This window comes from Zalophus californianus, chromosome 3 (genome assembly GCF_009762305.2).
Source record: "Zalophus californianus isolate mZalCal1 chromosome 3, mZalCal1.pri.v2, whole genome shotgun sequence".
NCBI lineage: Eukaryota > Metazoa > Chordata > Mammalia > Carnivora > Otariidae > Zalophus > Zalophus californianus.
The window spans coordinates 149,646,013-149,665,552 of record NC_045597.1 but is presented as its reverse complement, the minus strand read 5'-3'; the positions used below and the strand labels follow the sequence as shown (position 1 = coordinate 149,665,552).

General features: G+C 38.7%; 1 protein-coding gene across 6 annotated transcripts in view; it reads right to left on the bottom strand.

The window, feature by feature from the left end:
- Positions 1-13,564, bottom strand: part of GULP1 (GULP PTB domain containing engulfment adaptor 1) — a 250,008-nt gene extending 236,444 nt beyond the window's left edge. The window contains exon 1 of one of the 6 annotated variants that reach the window (XM_035726826.1): positions 13,159-13,564. The gene's annotated coding sequence lies outside the window, so the exon portion shown is untranslated. Of the gene's footprint in view, positions 1-12,806; positions 12,849-13,158 lie in introns of those variants that run through there. The other 5 variants (XM_027590735.2, XM_027590733.2, XM_027590738.2 and 2 more) reach the window with 5 other exon arrangements.
- Between the last annotated feature and the right edge of the window lie 5,976 nt (positions 13,565-19,540).

Sequence of the window (19,540 nt, the reverse complement as noted above, 5' to 3'; positions counted from 1 at the left end):
CATCAACTGCACACTCCCTCAGCTAGTATGGTAATTCAGATACATTACTTCCCATTCAACTATGTTCCCTGGTCCACTGTGTGCCAGCTATGGAACCTCAGACAAGTTTCATAATCACTTATAAATTATAAAAAACATAGCATAATGCTTAGGACATAGTTAGCACTCTATAAATGCTATTGGTAGAGGAGGAGAAATATCGTTTTCCTTTACTTTCTAAGCTCTTGACTGGAACTCTCTGTGACAAACGAGAGATTTATAAGAGAAAAACATATAAAATCTATTTAATATAGTTTTGCATGACATGGGACCTTCTTAAGAAGATGAAGACCTGAAGAAATGGTTAAACCTGACTGTTTTTATGCTAGGTTTGAAGAAGAGTTACAGTCTTGGAAAGATATGATAGAAGAAAGATTATGAGCTAAGTATATATACAGTAAACTGCAGGAAACTTAGCAAGATCATTCAGATTCCTCCCAGTGTCCCTTTGCTTTCAGAGATAAGGATATTCTTTCCTCCTAGAATAGAGAGAAACTTGCTTCAGAGGAAGGTCAGAAAATCCTTCACATGCCACTTCTCAAATTCCTTCAGCTTGAACTATTCAATGTCAAGGTGCCATATTTTGAAGTAGCATACCCTGAGCTCTATCATATTCTTATCATTTCTCTTTATTAAAAAAAAAATCACTTTTGGTGTGGACTCATAGGTATAATTAATAGGTTAAGAAAAGAATGCAGGTTCCACAAAGATCCTACTAGACAGAGACAATTTAAGGGGTGGAAAACTATTTTCACTTATCTGATTATTTTACAAATGGAAGTTGGAATCTGAATTATCTGGATACTTACCCTCTTCTTCATTTTACATCTGCTGTAAACCAAGTTATATTTTCTACCAGAATTCCCCAAGTAAATACGCAGAGTCCCTTTATATTCACTGCCATACCAAGAATCATTTATTCACATTCAAAGAGACACAAGAATGTGGTTCCCTTTTCAGCCAGGAAAAGGCCAGAGGGCACTCCTATTCCCTAAGGGCAAAGGGATGCCCCCCAGGACAAGCCCTGAACAACAGCTTCTATAAGAACAAGAATCCTCTGAGAATTGCAGCACTTTGCAGGATCTGGTCTCTCTGGCCTAGCTTTGAATGAAGGTCATGATCTCATACAGGAAGCATCTCAAGCATGTTTACTGCATTTTTATGCAAAAAACTAATATACATGTCTAAATCACAGTAATGTAGGTCTTGTTACTTTAGACATCTCCATCAGTAACTATTCTTTTGAGGTCTCTTTTATTTTCCTTTAGTATTCAAGTTACTGGCTGGCTGTTTCTCTCCAACCCAATGCTTTCTCCATGACTTCAACAGTCACATTGTGAGGGTTCTAATACAATAGCCTGTTCTTGAACCAATGACCCAACTGCCACTCTGCTTTACTGCAGGCTTTCAACAAATGAAACATTTCCACCTGCAGTTTCACCAACTGCTCTTCTTCACCTGCACTGTCTGCACAACATTTAGCTTTCTGTTTCTCACACCCCCTCACCCAAACTAAACTGTCCATTGTGACACTCGTTTTTTCTCTGACACTGTTAACATTATTCCTGGTTTTGCTTGCCTCCAGCTCCTGCTTAAACCACTGGTTGGTTAACAATCATTTTTTTTTAATCTATCGAGTATTTATTTTACATTCTTTTCTTTAGAATTACATAAATACAAAATCTGAGAATAAACTGCAGCACTTCAATTGCAAAATCATTGTTGTGGTAAAATATGAAATTACAAAATGAGTCAACAAGTCACTCCCTCTGCAGGGAAGGAATCCCTCTACAACACTCCATGGTCAATGGACATTTTCTTTTGCACAAACATTTAGTGACAGGAAGCTTTCCGACCAACACCCAGATGCTGGAGTGAAACCTGGGTGGCTCAGTTGGTTAGGCGTCTGCCTTCGGCTCAGGTCATGGTCCTGGGGTCCTGGGATCGAGCTCTGCATCCGGCTCCCTGCTCAGCGGGAGGCCTGCTTCTCCCTCTCCCTCTGCCTCCCGCTTGTGCACTCTCCTCTTTCTCTCAGATGAATGGATAAAATCTGGAGTAGAGGTCACTTTGGCTCCTCGCTGGGCAGGCGCCTCCTGTGGCGTTAGGAACAGGGCCCAGGAAAGCGTGTCTCCATGGTCATGACTGGCAGAAAAGAGATCTCAGCCCCACACTCAGGAAGCCCTGGGTTTGGAGTCTCCCAGCGTCGAGACTCCTATCTTCCAGAAAACCCGATTAACAATCATTTTTGCTATGGGGAGCATTAGTACTCTAAAATTTATTACACTATGGTTTTGTCAATTCTCAGCTTTGGGTATTTCCTACCATCTTTTAAAGCAAAAGGGCAAAGACTCAGATATATCTCCATACCTTGATACAGCACATTACAAAAACCAATATGCATAATGTTAAATCATCAAAAAAACTAACTCAAGAACATGGTGGCAGAAAATAATTAAATTGCTAATGGTGTCAGTGAACTAGAGTTTTATAATACTAGTTCCTACTTAAAAGTGTATTACATGTCTGCATTTTTTTATACCTCTGAGAATGGATCTGCACTTCACAATTTTCTGTAATTTTACTCCTATCAACTTTATTTTTTTTTATATTTAGTTTGTTAGTTTTAACATGACTCCAAGCTTTAAATTATTCAGATGAGGTGCTGAGATTCCTTCAATAATTCTTAATGTACATTTAATGTTTCCAATGTACTAAAGCCACCAAACAATCAAATAATTTAAGTGGTGTAATGTTATGAAATGACTGGACTGCAAGTTTCTATTTCAAATTTATTTTGTTGAATAATGTATTTCTGAGATATATATAGAATTTTCTCATCTCGGAATAAATTTACTTAAGATGATTAATCTATTAACTATATTAAAGGCAACATTTGGTGATTTCAGTAATAAAACATTTTTATAGGGTAATAGCAATAATCATATCCAATGTTTACAAAATACAAGTGGTCTACACATTCTTTAACAACCTATTACTTCTGAAATGTTTATTTCAAATTAAGATACCACTTAATAACTGTTCTAATTAAGATACTTTCTCTTTCGAGTAACTGAAAATTCTAGTTCAAATTCATTGAAAAATTAAGAACTTCATTATTTCACACAATAGTAAATCCAGAAATAGGGTAGGTTGATTTATGGACCCAACAATGCCATCAAACACCCACATTCTTTACATTTTTTTCCTGCTATCATTGATGCATTTGTTTTGCCCTCAAGCTAGACTGCCTTAGTGGACAAAGGACGACCCCCCCTGTGGTAATTTCAAACATCTATTCCAGAAAGAACCAATATCAAGAGCTGGCACATGCCTTCTCATCCAATTTCCCCCTGCTAAGTGTAAAGGCACTTCTCTCCAGTCCTGTTATTTCATATGACTGGGATAAGGAAAAAAGGTCCCCTCAATAACAAATCACAAACAAAGGGAACAGAAGCCACCATGAGTAACTTAGGCTAATTGAAAATTCACATTTTTAGGAATGAACTGCCTTCCCTGGAGTCATGTGGGATAGAATGGACATCTGAATTAACACCAGAGTTCTATGAACAAAACGGAATAAGTAAATTATTTGAGTGACCAATCAATAGTGTCTGCCACAAGAAGGAAGGGGATAGGATTCTCAGAAGTGAAAATATGCTCATGAATCAATGTGAAGGAAATGGAAAGAATTAACGTCGAGTAAAGGATCACACATGGCTTAAACTAATCAGTGTCATTCCAACAGAAGCTGAAGATCCCAACACGGGAGTGACGTAAAGACGTGACAATGATAACTTCGTGCTTACCATTAGAGAAGACACAAAGTGGAGCCAAAAACAAGGAATAGACTGAAAGAAAGTCAACTCTCACTGTGATCTTGAAGTTACTGTCAGTTTTCAAATACAAAACAATTCCATTGCACCCACCCCTTGAATTTTAAGGTGATCTACACCTACTAAAATTGGACTGACTTATGAATGTGAAGCTCTATATAGTAATTATCTCAAATTAATAAGTTTAAAGAGACTGCTTTTGTCATTTATTTAAAAAAAATTGAGTCATCAGTTTCAAATAAGTATCAATACAAGAGACTAATTTTATAAATGGAGATATCTCAGAGAAATGTTAAGCCAAGCAAGAAGAAGAAAGGAAATATAGTATAATAAATTATATCATATATGCTTCAATTATAGTTCCCCTTCATAACACAGGAGCTTGCTATACTTTTATGTATTCTACATACTTATTTTCCAAAAATTACTGGCATACATTTAAATTTTTCACCAAAAGTGGTCAAGAATAATACACATCATATAACCAAATATATAATGTTAAGTAACTCAGTGATAAGTAGAAAAAAAATCACTTCCATATATACATAAATAATTTTTTCCTTAGTATTCACAGGAAACTGCTAATACTGGCATAGTTGTTACCAACTAGAAGATACAAAGAACTGTTTAACCTATCTATTCTCTCTCTTTTTTTAAAGATTTTATTTATTTATTTGACAGAGAAATAGAAAGAGCCAGAGAGCACAAGCAGGGGGAATGGCAGAGGGGAAGGAAGAAGCAGACTCTGCTGGGCCGGGAGCCTGACATGGGGCTAGATCTCAGGACCCCAGGATCATGACCTGAGCCTAAGGCAGCCACTTAACTGACTGAGCCACCCATGTGCTCCATATATCCATTCTCTCTTATAAAACATACCTATTCTCTCCTGGAACTTAAAGTGTAGTGGAGGAGACAAAACATTTATATATGAAAAATAAACCAGCACCACAAGGCAAAATTCCCAGCTAAATCATAACCGTTCCAAATATAGTTAAGGCTATAAAGTGAAAAAGATAAATCTGTTTTTTAAATTTACATGTTCTGAAATGAAATATAAATCCTTCTTTGTTGAACTGTCACTAAGCAAGATAACCAAAAAATGCACACATGCTCCGTGAATAAAGCAAATAATCTAGAAAATAAGCACTATTTATTAGAAATTTACTTTCAAAAATATTTAAAATATCTCTATAAAACTAACACATAAAACTGAGTTAAATAACTTTAATTTCTCTTAACCTCATTAAATGACAGCAAAACCAACTGGCATCTCTGAAAAAATCAGTATAGATGTCCAGGGGTGCTAAATCTGTTTTGTGCCATAAATCCATTTGGCAGTCTAGTGAAGTTTATGAACCCCTTCTCAAAAAGTGCTTTTAAATGCATAAAGTAAAATACAAATTATGTAAAAGAAACAGACTTAAAATACAGTTATTAAAATATATTAAAACAATTTAAGATATGGCTACATGCCTACAGATCTACCCACATATGAAAAAATAATCCCTAGAAGCAGATGTAATTATTATTCCAATTTCAAACTAGTCATAAACATAAAAATATTTCAAAATATGTGCACCCAAAGCAATTAGACATGATAAATAGCTGCAACTTCTGGAAAACTACAGGTACTATAAGATGTGTGTGTGTGCACATGTGTGTGTGTGTGTGTGTGTGTTAGGTGTTCATGAGTAATGATGTTGTTGTTTCCTATCCAAGTTCATGGACACCCTAGAGTGTGAAATGGAGAGCATACTCAGCAACTTATGACTCCAATTACACGTTAGTTAGATCTAGAGAGATGAGTAAAGAAATAAAAATAAGATAGCACTTTTAAGATAATTCATCCAGTTAAAGTTCTCAAACTTCCATATGTAATTACTAATGATTAAGGTCATCAACATGAAGACAGAAAGGAAAAAACATCTCTACAGTTCCAAAATCCACAAGTTGCTCTATTAAACCATTTACAGGGTCCTATATCTCCTGCCTTTGCCACTTGGTCTGTCTTGAATTGCCTGCCCCTCCCCTTCTTTGCCTGGCAACTCATCTTCATCCTTTGCCCAACAATCATCTCCACACTTTGTTTCCAGATACTGCTGCACCTAATGCTGATGAACTCCACCTCCTACTCCTTCAATATCCTCCCCCACTGTAGCACAGAATTTAGAGAAATAAAAAGTTCTATATAAGTCTATTTAAGTTAGTTTGAGATACATCACTGTCACTACTAAAAATTAGGAGAGAACTACAAAAAATTTTTAAAAGTGGTGTTCAATAAATATTTATTAAATTCAACTGGATCGGGGTGCCTGGGTGACTCAGTCAGTTAAGGTCTGCCTTTGGCTCAGGTCATGATCTCAGAGTCCTGGGATCAAGTCCCACATTGGGCTCTCTGCTCAGCGGGGAGCCTTCTCCCTCTCCCTCTGCTCCTTCCCACTCTCATTTTTTCTCTGTCTCAAATAAATAAATAAAATCTTAAAAAGAAATTCAAATGGATCATATCAGAATCCCTTTATTTGTCAACTCATAAAGAGTTACATTCTCCAGAATGAGAAGAGGGGGCTAAAAAGGTTTCAAATTTTTATGACAACTTAAAAGAAAATCAGTGTCTCATTGAATAAGGAAGTCCCAAAGAAACATTTATTATATCAAGTCACAAAACTGTTCTTTAAAGCCTTCTCTGCACCCCTCTAGAAATTTCCTTTTTCCAAGCTGGTCATAAATTTCCTAGTCCACTTAATCTAAGCAATGAAGCTTACGACAATTCAGATATTGTAAACTTAGTGGTGGTTCTTCCTTCAAAAAGGATTAAAGACCATATTGGCAATATGATAGTTCTTACCAGGTTGCCACTAAGAATTTTAAAAGCCTTTCTCCTATACATGAGGCACAATGATGCATTAAAACAGAAATAACAATTCACAAAATTTCAAAACAATATCACTCTTATAAAGAAATGCTACTTTGTAGATCTGAAATAGACTTTTACCGTTTCAGATGTCATTAGATAATTTCAAATACAACTCATTTACTCAAATGACTCCTTAACAATTCTTCAAACTGTGTTTTGCAAGACTTCACTTCAAAAGCAGTGTCCTCTGAGTAATTATAACCAATTACTAAATGCAGCATAGAGTTAAATCACTTAGAAATTCAGTATACAACTGTTCTTTACAATAAGCCAAATTTTGTATTTTTGCTACCAGCAATGATCATCAGTATTTATGTTGGAGGACATGTTTACGATTATAATAGTGCACATCCTCAAGGAGGTATTAGGAGAGTTCCACCATCAACCAAATTTGCTAGGGAGTATTTACTAGGGAGTTGCAAAAAGACAAACAAAAATTAGATAGATTACAGAAAGTAACATTCACGCTGACCTTTAAAAATATGTTACAAAGTACTCTTCCTAAATAAAACTCTTTTCATTACTTACCACACTATGTTTTAACTCAGGCAAGTGGAAATCTGGGTAAATTAACCTATTTCTGTTAAAATTTTACTTTAAAATATAGGCCTCTCTTAATGGCTGTAAACAGCTATAAGAGAAATCGAGAGGCTAAAATCAAGTTCATTCTCTTATATTAAATTTTAATTACTTCAAATTTGGAGATCTGCTACCACAGCAGAGATGGTTCTGTTTGCTTTTTAGCTAAAGTGCTGTGTAAGATCAATATTACCTCATTTAGAAACTAAGTGAGAAAGAGAGCTGTTATCATTTCATGAAGTATTATATAACCATGTGACAATGTTATACAGCCAAATCCTTAATGATTCAGTTAGGTTATTTATGCTCTATCGTTTCTTCTACCAAACTTCTCAACAAGCTGGTTTCAGCCATTTAAATAACTATCATCATTTCTACAGAGAGTGGACTAAAGACTGCACCCAATCATTCAACCTGCTCTTTGTTGGTAACACTGGTACAGTTTATGAAGTTCCCTGAAATTCTTAGAGGACTTGTGGTTGAAGTTTCAGGAAACAAGTCAACTGTAACATCTGATAATCCTAAAAGAAATATCAATTAGTTGAAGTTACTTTTCCCTATAAAAATATACCTAGAACAAATAGAGAAACATCAAAGAGCATATGTATGTCATAATTATATGTCCATATAAATACTTTATAGAGATATAAATACTGTATAGAGATAAATCTATATATACACAGAGAGAGAGTCATTAGTCACCTAAGTCTTGGAAATTTCCAGGATATATTCTGAACTTCCTCTTCAGAAGGTATATGATGAAAACAATATGTAGATATATTTATATAATGTTAATAGCAAAAAACAAACATGAAATAAAAGCAGCTATTAGTATCTAAAGTATGCTCTCTGAGGTGTACCCTAGAAAATATATAGTGTTATTCAAAACTAAAAAAATCATATTAAATCTTTGAACCACAATTGTTGTATAAATTCATTCATTCATACTCTGTGACCTGCCTTTCCAACACTATCCTTAAGTACACAATATCGAAAGATGAAATGGATTCCAAATTTACCGTAACTATACCATTTCAATGAAAGCAGAAAATTGGCATTTATACCTGTGTCAATTAACTGTCTTCTGGTGAAAATATTCATGAACTGTAAGTATCACTAGAGTGGCCGAAAACATTTTCTTGGTATAAAACAAATACAAAACTAGCAAATAACAGAGCCTAAAAACAGTTTTAAGCACCTTCTAAGCCTAAAACAATGACTGGAACAATGACTGTTAGCCATTATCTTTAAAATAAAGGCCTGATTTCAATTTCCTATCTCCACTGCTTGAAAGCAAAGAGATTCCTCTGCTCAAAATTTACACCATTTTCCCTCTTCTAATCTGAACATATTTAAGCTGCCATAGGAACAAGCTGAAGTTTCCTGATCTCTAAATGTGTTAAGGCAAGCACCATTAGAGCCAGCAGCCTCTGATACGTTTAGGGACAAGGGCTCACGTAACCATATGGCTGACTCCTGTAGTAACTACTTTTGATTTTATTATTACGTTCAAATAAAATAACTTTTTTTTGTCTTTTAGAGGTTTTAGAAAACAAACTGCGATTTTATAGGATGAATCACGAACAAAATGCTCTAAGTGAAATTTAAATAAAAATTATCTAATGTTCATCAATGAAGATTAAAGATTTTCCAGATTTTTAAATTCAAAAGCAAAACTGGATATTTTACATTAAAACTACTACCCTAATATATCCTTGAGCCTTCACTTGTCCTTTGATTACTCAAAAAGTGTGCCTATTTTGTTACTATAACTATAAATTCAACTATTATCACCCTTATACTCCTACTTTTTATATATTCGCTTTAAATAAGATAGTCTAACGGGGCGCCTGGGTGACTCAGCCTCAGACTCCTGGTTTTGGCTCAGGTCATGATTTCATTCAGGGTTGTGAGATGGAGCTCCATGTTCAGTGTGGAGTCTGCTTAAGATTCTCTCTCTCTCCCTCTCCCTCTGCCCCTCCCCCTGATGTATGCACACCTGCACATGCTCTCTCTCTCAAATAAAATAAATAAATAAAATCTTTAGGGGCGCCTGGGTGGCTCAGTCGTTAAGCATCTGGCTTCGGCTCAGGTCATGATCCCAGGGTTCTGGGATCGAGCCCCGCACTGGGCTCCCTGCTCTGCGGGAAGCCTGCTTCTCCCTCTCCCACTCCCCCTGCTTGTGTTCCCTCTCTCGCTGTGTCTCTCTCTGCCAAATAAATAAATAAAATCTTTTAAAAAAAAAAAAGATCTTTAAAAAATTTTTTTAAATAAAAATAAGTTACAATGAAGTATTTCATCAAAGATTTAATTACTTAAACAATTTATCCATACTTATTCTTTCTCTAATACGTTGACCTGTTCACCTGAAAAATAAACATCCATGCATACAATACAGTACATTAATCTATAACAGGTAGTTTATTTTGCCAATTGGCATGTCAAACTAAAAGTGAAATATTCACAATTATCATGTGTGAAACAAGTTCATACGTTATAGATAGCAAATGGACAATAAATTATATGTTGGTAAAATGTTGGTAAAAGTAAAATAACAAAATTAAGAAGTTCAGAGCTAGGATTTGAATCCAAGCCTGCTATTGCCTTGCACATAAAAAATATGCAACAAATATTGGTTGAATCAATTAAGGAAAGGCTCCTAAATCTACTCTCTAAACTCTTAAAAGGAAACTGTTGTGGCCTTTGGGAAAAGATGTACACCATAAATGTAATTTTAGTCCCTCAAATGTTATTTCCAAGAAGGGAGCCAAATTTTGCAAACATATCTGGTAACTTCTCATAAAAGCAAAATTGAGCTGGACTTAAAAACTAACTGGTCCTGATTATAAATATAAACCAAAAGAAAAATAATTTGCTGATTGTATTTTTCTGAGAATGACTCAGCTTTAACCATAACAAAATCTCACCCAATATTCTCTAATATTAAAATTTGATTAAACTAAAGCTATGATTTAGTAATTGTTTTATATTAAATAGATACGTCACTATAATATGTGTATACTAAATATAAATATTCTTCTTTTACCCCTATAATCTCAATTGAATCAACTGAGTAAGAAACTCTATGACTTCATATTTCTAAAAACCTATTAACATAATTTCATCTCTTTAATGCTCACAGTAAACTTGTAATTATGTAAAGTTTCTTTACTTTGCAAGTGGAAAAACTGAAATCACAGGGAAAACACTTTGCCAAGAGTGATTCATAAAGTCAGTCTCAGAGGGCAGACTGATAGTCACAATCTCAAACCCACCAATTCAGTGGAAATACAATCCATATTAGCGTTTTGTACCATTCAACCCCCAAACTCACAACAGCAAACCAACCTCCCTGTAAAGGAAGTAAGGAAAGAAAGAAGGGAATGAAGGAAGGAAGGATGGGGACACAAATTTAACACATAAAAGAAGGATCTGAATTGCCTGGCTAATCTGGAACTTGGGAGCAGCAGGGCCTTAAGAATTGGGCGAATACTGTGTGAAATTGTGAGATCACCCCAACTTCTACGCCTTCAAGAGAAAGGGCAAGATCCATTTATGGTGGTCACTTTTGACAAACACAAGGAAGACATGCTAAACACGTTTTCCACTTTAACTCCATGACCCAAATCTGTGCCATTTGAGAACACCTAATTGAATTATTCAATTTAGGTGGAAAACCATCTGCTCAAAGCCCAAGCCTTGGATTCTTACTGGCTATGAAAACAAGGAAGGACAAGGTCAAGGGATTGAAGCTGCAGCAAGCCTAGTCCAAGCTGAGAAGACAAATGGCAACAAAATGTGAACATGAACAAGTATGATCAGCACAAGCAGCATCAGGCCCCCAGGAATTCCACTGCAACACTGATTGAGGGTCAGACATCCCTTCTAGAGCACTTCTTTCACTCTCCCCTTTGTCACATCCGACTGCACTCTCTGCTTAGTTTATTTTTTTTTGCCAAGAGGACTGATCTTAGTCACCTAAAAATTCTCATTGCAAAAGAAACCCCTTGTTTAAACCCAAGTACCCAACAGCTCCTTTCCAATTATCCCCTGCAAGTTCCCCAGTCTCTTTCATGCCTGGCTACTGAGCCCAGTCTGGTTTGGCTGCCGGCCAGGTTCCTCTCTTCTTTCCTTGTCAGTCGTAAAAACTTGGAAAACACTCCTGGACAGCTCAAGGAGACCTTTTAATTATGCAATGGGCCAGTACCTTCGCCTGTCTGCTGTTTCCAGCAAGGCTTGGAGTCGCCAGCGACTGCACTCTCCCAATTGGTGGGTTTTCTAGCAAGGCTACTTGTTTATGTGGGGGAAGGAGGGAAAGACTGGCAGAGAAAGGGGGCGATTTGCAAATCTGAAAATATTCCAATTCCTCTCAGACTTCCCTACCCCCTAACATTCACTCTCAATACCGCCCTCCTTTAGCACTTTATCATCCATTTGGTATCACAGACACAAAATCATCAGTATTGTGGTCTACCACTCCTAGAAATTAACAAGAGAAACCGTAACCAGAACACTCCCCAGAAACTTTTATTCTTGTGTTGATGCAACATTTCTTTTCTAAAAAGCAGGTCCGAAAGTGAACTCAATTAAATACTTCCTAATGGATTGCATTATACCTCATCAAACTTGCAGACTGAAATCGTACATGTAAAATGCCTGATTGCACGTAAAGGTAAAGCGAGCTCAAACGAGAAAAACTGTTGGGACCCACGAAGGGGTCTGACATCCTGCACCTACGAGGGGCTTGCCCAACATGCTAAGCGGACTCTCCAAGTCCAACATCAGCTACGCCTTCCTTACTCTATCCCGGCACGCTAGTTCCAACTGCAGCGTCCGGCTTCCTGTTCAAGTCCCATTCAACATCGTAAACACATTCCAAGAAAACCAGCCTGCCCAGAGTTCCCTCCCGCACACAGGGAAGTCGGCGCAGCGCCCCAGGAGCCACAGGGAAGATCCGAGCGCCGGGTTCTGCTCGGTGTAGTGAGCCAGCCCACGAGGAGGTGGACCCGGGCGAGCGAGCCTGGCGGCGCGATCGAGACCCCAGGGTCTCCTCACCACGCCGCGCCGCGCTCTCCTCCTAACGTAGCGCCGGCCACAAGGAACTACTTGACCCGCCCAGCCAAAGGTTAACGGTGCGGACGCCGCCCCTGAGTTGGGGCCCTCCCAGCGCTGGCTTTAAAGAATCCTGAGCCGGCCTAAGAGCTTCGCGCCTCCCCGCCCCCATGCCCACACTCTCTCCTGGAGCCAACAAAAGGGAGGTTAACGCTGTAAGAAGTTTCGGGGCCGGGTCGCCTCGTTAGTGACCCGGCGATGAGTCGCCGGCTCCGTCCCGTCGGGTCCGCGCACCCTCAGCGGTGCAGATCCACCGGCTCCCCCCTCTGCCCCCCCGCCCCCCCCGCCAGCTCCCGCCCACCGGCCCTGGCCACCCGGCCCAAAGTTACCACAAAGGGCTAGGAAGAGGATCCCGGAGCCACTAGCCCGATGCGTCCCCGACCTCGTTAGGCTCCCCCGTCATCCCTGAAGCACTGCCATGGCAGTCGTCAACAGGTCTTCGCCTCCCTTCAGGCTGGAAGACTCCCGGCGCCTTTCACTGCCCTAATTTTTGCAACCTGCCTGCCGGCGGCAGCGGCGACGCGCAGCCCCGCGCCCTCCTTCCCAGGCACCCGCGGCGGGCACTGACCACCGCCCGCCTCCTCTCGGGATGTCAGTTTAAGAGAGACTGCGCGCTACCTGACCGGGAGGCTGGGCTTGCAGCCCGGGAAGACCCCCAGATAAATCGCGGTCTCTGCATACCTTACGGACCGATGCAGTCGGGTCAGGCTTCGGGCAGGGGCGTGGAGAGCTGCCGCGTCCTCGGAGCCGGGCGGTCTCCGGTCCTACGCGGCCGGGGCGCCGTTTCCGCGGCCGAGAGGGAAAGTTTTTCGACGTCAACACGGTGCTGGACTCGGGACCCTTCGGCCCGGGTCCCCTCCCTCTTCGCGCTCTCTGCCCCCTCCCTCCTCTTCCTAACCGGCTGAAGCTAAAACTGGCGGCGGCTGGGGCTCGAGGCTTGGGACTCCGGGTCGCTCCCGGCTGGGAACGCCGGGCTCCCCCTCTCGGCCAGAAGGGAACTCTCAGACTCCGACTGGTGCACTTCTGGCGGTCTCCTTGGACACTTGCAAACGGGACGCCTGTGTGCGAGCTCTCGGACTTGCTTCAGGCTCTGACGGTCGTTTCCTATGGGCCCACTGGGTTGTCTGGTGTTTGCAGGCGGGACCTAAGGGAGAGAGTGAAATGGGAGAGAAACCCGACTGTAGACAGAGAGGCCTTACCTTAGCCGGTGCTTAGCCGGGGCAGAAGCAAAAACACAGTGCCCCCACCCCCATCCCCGTCCCCCGCCAAGTTTCCTTTTGAACCTCCTCCCTAAAGCCCTAGATGGGGACTATTTGCCTTCCCTAATCTCTGTGTTTCCTAACAATTTTAAAACACCTCTGAGGCTTAATAAGAAAAAAGTGCCAGAAGAAGCACACACACAAGAATACGAGTAGAACGTGCTTTCTTTACAACCTTTATCAGCAAAGCATTGCCACAGTTGGTGCTGCTGTCCCGACGGTATCTGCACAGACATTTTTCATTTTTCCTAATTTTTTAACTCCGCCCAAATCTCCTCACTTTACTATGCCTTAGAAAAGAAAAAGAAAGAAGACTGCTTCAACCACCAGATCATGCTCACTCGCTTCATTCATGTGTGCACATCAGAATTCAGAACTTCTGTGTAGGGTTTAAGGGAAAACACAACAAACCATTCTTAAACTGGTAAACCTTTGTGTGGGAGGAAGGAGGAGGAGGAGTATCCTCATATAAATCATTCTTAAGGGATGTGAGGACCTTAACATTTTTCGAGATGCTGCTCAATTTAGTTTGCTAGATTTTCATTTGAATGTGAAAATAGATGGATAAAGAAAAATAAAGCATTTGGTAAGGCTTAGCAAACATACATGTGTTACAGTGGAATCCAGGGCTTAGATGCAGACAATCCAGATACCTTTCCAGACTCCATACTTACTCATTCTGTGCCCTAGGACACTCAACACAATTACAACTGCCAAAAGGAATTATATAATCAAACTCACAGAGTCACGGTCACATTTGCAGGGGTTAAAATAGAGTAGTGTCAGGCACAGAGAAGGCACTCAATAAATATTTGGTTCTTTCATCCCACTATATTTAACTATAATTAAGAAAAGATGGTACTGAAAATATCCCCCAAAGACCTTGTTAACTGAACCAATTTTCTTCTCCCTGATGCTTTTTCCATTAAAAAAGATATAGCTTGCAGTTTTTGAAATGGAAACTAAATTTAGGGATCACCTAGCTCTAGTCAGACTCTCTCATTTTAAATACAAGGTAACTAAAGTCCTAGAATCTTAACTGACTTACCCCAAATCTCATGATTAGGAAGTGCTAAATAAAGCTAGGACCAGAAATCAGGCCTCTTCATACTTGGTCAGGGTCCTCTTTTAACTGTTTTCTCTTTTATCACAACAGTCAAACACACAGTAAATAATTTCATTAAAAACAGTCTAAGGACAATGCTAATTGCTTTTTCTGTATACAACCTCAAACAATTAATTTAAATTGTTTCTAAATAATTGTAAGTAAACCATTAATTTATAACCACTATAACCACTATAAACAATAGAGATTATGAAAATAAATCAAGTGCTAGCCCAGTACTTAAGAATAAGGAGGTTGACTACCTATCCAAATTCGTGCTTATATTATGCCATTATAAATATACAGATCTTTTCTCTTAACACAGTATCTTAAAACTCTGATAGAGAACTCTAGATTCCCAAGAATCCAACAACAAACCACTAGAATCTGCTGACCCTGTTTTGAGGAGCACTAGATCATCCTTCAATATATTACAGCTTCACTTGAACAAGTGCAGGGCATAAGAACAAATCAGGCTGCAGAGATCAAACATTATAAGCACTATCCTATGAATTAATGGACAACCTCATAACATGTACTTCTTACTCATTTGCTTCTGATGGCTTTGAAGAGAAGTTCTTCCAAACCCTTTCTCCCCTTAGGTCAATGTTGGAGGTCACGTGGACTTTTACACAACTCCCAGGTTCTCAGAGATAAGACTTTATATTTTCCTTCTGAGTAGGGATTCTCTACTGCTCCAGCTTCCCCCTAAATTAGCCACTAAAATAATTTCTTGAAGACATTTGATAGCCTTCTCTATGCTCCCTTTCCACGAGACTTGGAAGTTGCCAAAAAAAGAGAAAAAAACTATAACTGTAAAGTGCATCCATCATGGATGAGTGAATGGGAATGCATGAATCCCCATAACTGTCTTTTTCCAATCATTGCATGCTGTTGCTTTGTAATTTTTGTAACCTGACTTTTGATATGAACTGTTTTATGAAATGGCTTAGAGGTATAAAAATCTCAAGGATGTCAAGAACGAAATTTTCAAAAACACTACAACCAAATAGAACAAGATTTTAAATCCGATCTATTAAAGAAAAGCAATGCCACGGAGGGCTTCAGAGGCCCTGGCAGGGCACTACCATTACAATGTGCCTAATTCTACCCATTGCAAATACTCAGATTTCTATTTGAAAATTCTTCACATTCATCACTGTGCATAGAAAGCACGGTTAAAAGAATTTTTAAACTAATTTTCTGGCTCAAGTCAGTTTGAAGTTTCTATTACTTGAACTGAAAGAACCTTGACAAGGACAAAAAAACAAAAACAAACAAACAAACAAACAACCTACGTGTTTTTTATGTTAAGAATAACAATTTTATTGTTGATTATTACAAAAATACACAAAAACGGAGTGCCTGGGTGGCACAGTCAGTTAAGCATCCAAATCTTGGTTTTTGCTCAGGTCGTGATCTCAGGGTCCTGAGATCAAGCCCCGCGTCAGCTCCACACTCAGCATGGAGTCGGCTTCAGATTCTCTCTGCCTCTCCCTCTGCCCCCCCATTCATGTTCTTCTCTCTAAGATAAATAAATAAATCTTTTTTAAATATACACAAAAAACACGATGGTGTTTAGCTGTATGTTACTGCAAACCCATCATTTAGAGTATTTGACAAATTTTTTTTAAAGATAATAAAAACCAAGACGTAATTCAAAATCTCAGTTATGTGACTTGAAAAGGGAGCATGTATGTTTTTGCGAGGTGAAACCGCAGCCAAATTCTATTCATTGAGTTCCTAGGGGATCTGGGTTACAAAATTAATGTGTTACATTTACTTTCTCATTGCCATCCTTTTATCTCTTATTTTGTTTTTGTCCTCCAGATTAAGAATATGAAACTCAGTGCAAAAAAAAAAAATGAATAGGGCCAATGCAAAAAAAGAAATAAATATCACCTGTATTTTCACTACCAAGAGTACCCATTGCTAACATTTGCTCTGTGCCCTCCAAGGATCACTGAGGTCCCTGAGAGACTTACTCTCCAATAAATAACATCCCTTCTCAATGCCTGGGCTGGGAATAAATTGAGAAATAAAACAAAAGTTTAAAACAGAAGCTAAAATATTGCCTATATTATTGACAGACACTTGGTTTGAATTGGTGGATCTAAAACTGAACAATCAAAATAGTAGTTTCAGTCACAGGGTTCCTGGTCTCCCTACCTAGGAGATGTCTTTTGAAAAAGGAGTTAAATTCTGTTTCCTGAGATCTCTGAGAGAGAGAAAGAGACAGACAGATTGAGAGAGAGAGAGAGAGAGAGAGAGATGGAGGCAAAGACAGATACAGAGAGAGACAGAGAAAGAGATTAAGGGTGTAGCTGAACCCTGCACACCCAGTAATTCTTCCCAAGTTTATTCCTAAATGTATTTATCAAATATGTTGCAATACCACTCCAAGAGCAAATGAGTAAAGACCCAGAAAATATATTTTAGCAAGGAAATCAAGAGCCAAGAAAAGGCATTACCCAGTACCTATAGCCACTTCTTTTCCTTTTCTCACAGGAAAGTAAATTGTACATACTCACTACTTAGTAATAATATAACAGTATATCATAGGCTTGTCCCCTCCCTGTGCTTATTAATATTTTTTCCATTATAAGCAAACTATGGCCATCTGGACAAATATTTATGTTAGACTCAGGTTACGAATCTTTGGGTAAAACATGGAAGTGTAATACTATATTCTTTTTTTTTTTTATTCTACCATATTTCACCCAATTTTGATGTGCCCCATTATGGATCATCCTCACTTGGTTAAGGTGATGGTCTCTGTCAGGCATCTCCTCTATAACATTCTTCTCTTTCCCTTTAAAATTGGTAGGTATTTTCTGAAGAAGTACTTTGAAACTATGTAAATATTTCATTCCTCAACAAACTTTCAATTCATTCATTTATTTATAGTAATAACAGATTATAATCTGTTATTTTCGTGATTTATTTTGAGATTCACATTGTGTCAGATTTGGCCAAAGTGAGTCCTTTCAAGCTAACTTCTGTGTCCCATGGCCATGTCTCCATCGTCCAGGAGCACTTCCTCACTTCGGGGCACAAAAAGGTATTCAAGTCTCATTTTACATTTTCCCAGCCCCAGCTCTGGAATCAGCCATTTCTCGAAAGAAGACAGTCCCTTTCACTGAAGGATGATATTTACAATCTGAGCTCCAGGTGCTGTGTCATTGCAATTAAGCTTTTTGCTTTACTTAGTCCCTTTCAGTAGCCAAAACCAGGGAATACATGTATACATTTATATATTTTATTCCCTCTCCCTCTGAATCTTTCATTTTGAAAATCTTGAGCTCATACACTTACCTCTAATTCCAAATTTCATATTTGTAACTCCCTTCCCCTCTGGTGAAAATCTAATTCTACTCCCATTATCCTTAATAATATTTTATTTAGTCAGTGTCCTGGTCTATAACCAATTTCCCGTGGCTGTCACAGTCCCTCCCCTGTGTGGCCAGGCCACTTCTCCGCAGGAATATCTTCACCATCCTGCTCAGGACCAACAACTCAAGACAGACCCCTACATCCTCACCCACCTAGGACTCCAGCACACGGCCAGGCTGACTTCTGTGTGATTTCTTCTGCCTCTTACTTGGGCTCTAACTTGTTACATGACGCTGCTCCTTCACAAGGTCACCTTTTTCACCACACTTGGGCTTCCTGACCCCTCTCTGGGCCACTGCAATCCCCCCATCCCAGTCCCAGTGCAGAGGTTTACCTCGCTTGGCCACTCTTAATAGATGAAATTCATATTGCCAAACTAATTCTGGAAAGTTAATAAAAACATACACTCTTAGGAGCAGTATATAAGTGAGTGCCATTTCTTCAACGTGCAACACTTGTATTTTCTTGATTACCTGTGTTACCTAGTTAGTAAGGAAACAGGCGCAGGTGGCTGCGTGAAGCATGCTTCTCGGTGTTCTGGACGCATCATCGTCCTGCAAGTTCCCACAGTCCCCTCTTGATTTTATTTCATGATGTGCTTTTATCTCCATTTTCTCCCATTCGCTAACCCAACACTAGCATTCATTCTAATGTGCTTTAATATGTATCTTTTAAAAATTTTATATGTATTCTTGCAAAATACTTATTTTTTATGCTTTTTAATGTATGTAAAGGCTATTGTGTAAACTACTCCATCTTGGTTGTTACTTTTTTCTCCAAACTCCTTTAAGTTTTCAAATAATCTAAGTGAGAATTTAGCTCAATTATTGTTTGAATTCTTATTCTTTTATTGTTTAACTTACACTGTTAATAAAGCTGAATATGTTTTCATACAGTTAGTAAGTATCTGTATTTTTTGTGTGTGTGAACTGGCTATTTGTATATTTTACTCATTTTTTTCTCTTTTCCCAATGGATTTGTATATTTTTCTTTTTCTTAATGATTTTTAAGGGTTCTTTAATATATGTATTAATCTCTAGCAAAAAGTAAGGTGTTTCCTTAAACTTAATTTAAATAATTAAATCATTTTGTTGATTCCTTTGGACTATATACAATTTCTTTAAAGGTAGTCTTCTATGTCTTCTCGGGGTTTTTGGTATGCTTATAAAGACCTTCCACCCAAACTAATCACCTATATTTTCTTCTAGTGTTTTGTAGTTTAATTTTTTTACTTTGTTTTTTTTCCCCCAATTTAGTTTGGTGTGAAATCTAAGATAAGGCTTTTGTTCTCCCCTGCCCCCACCCC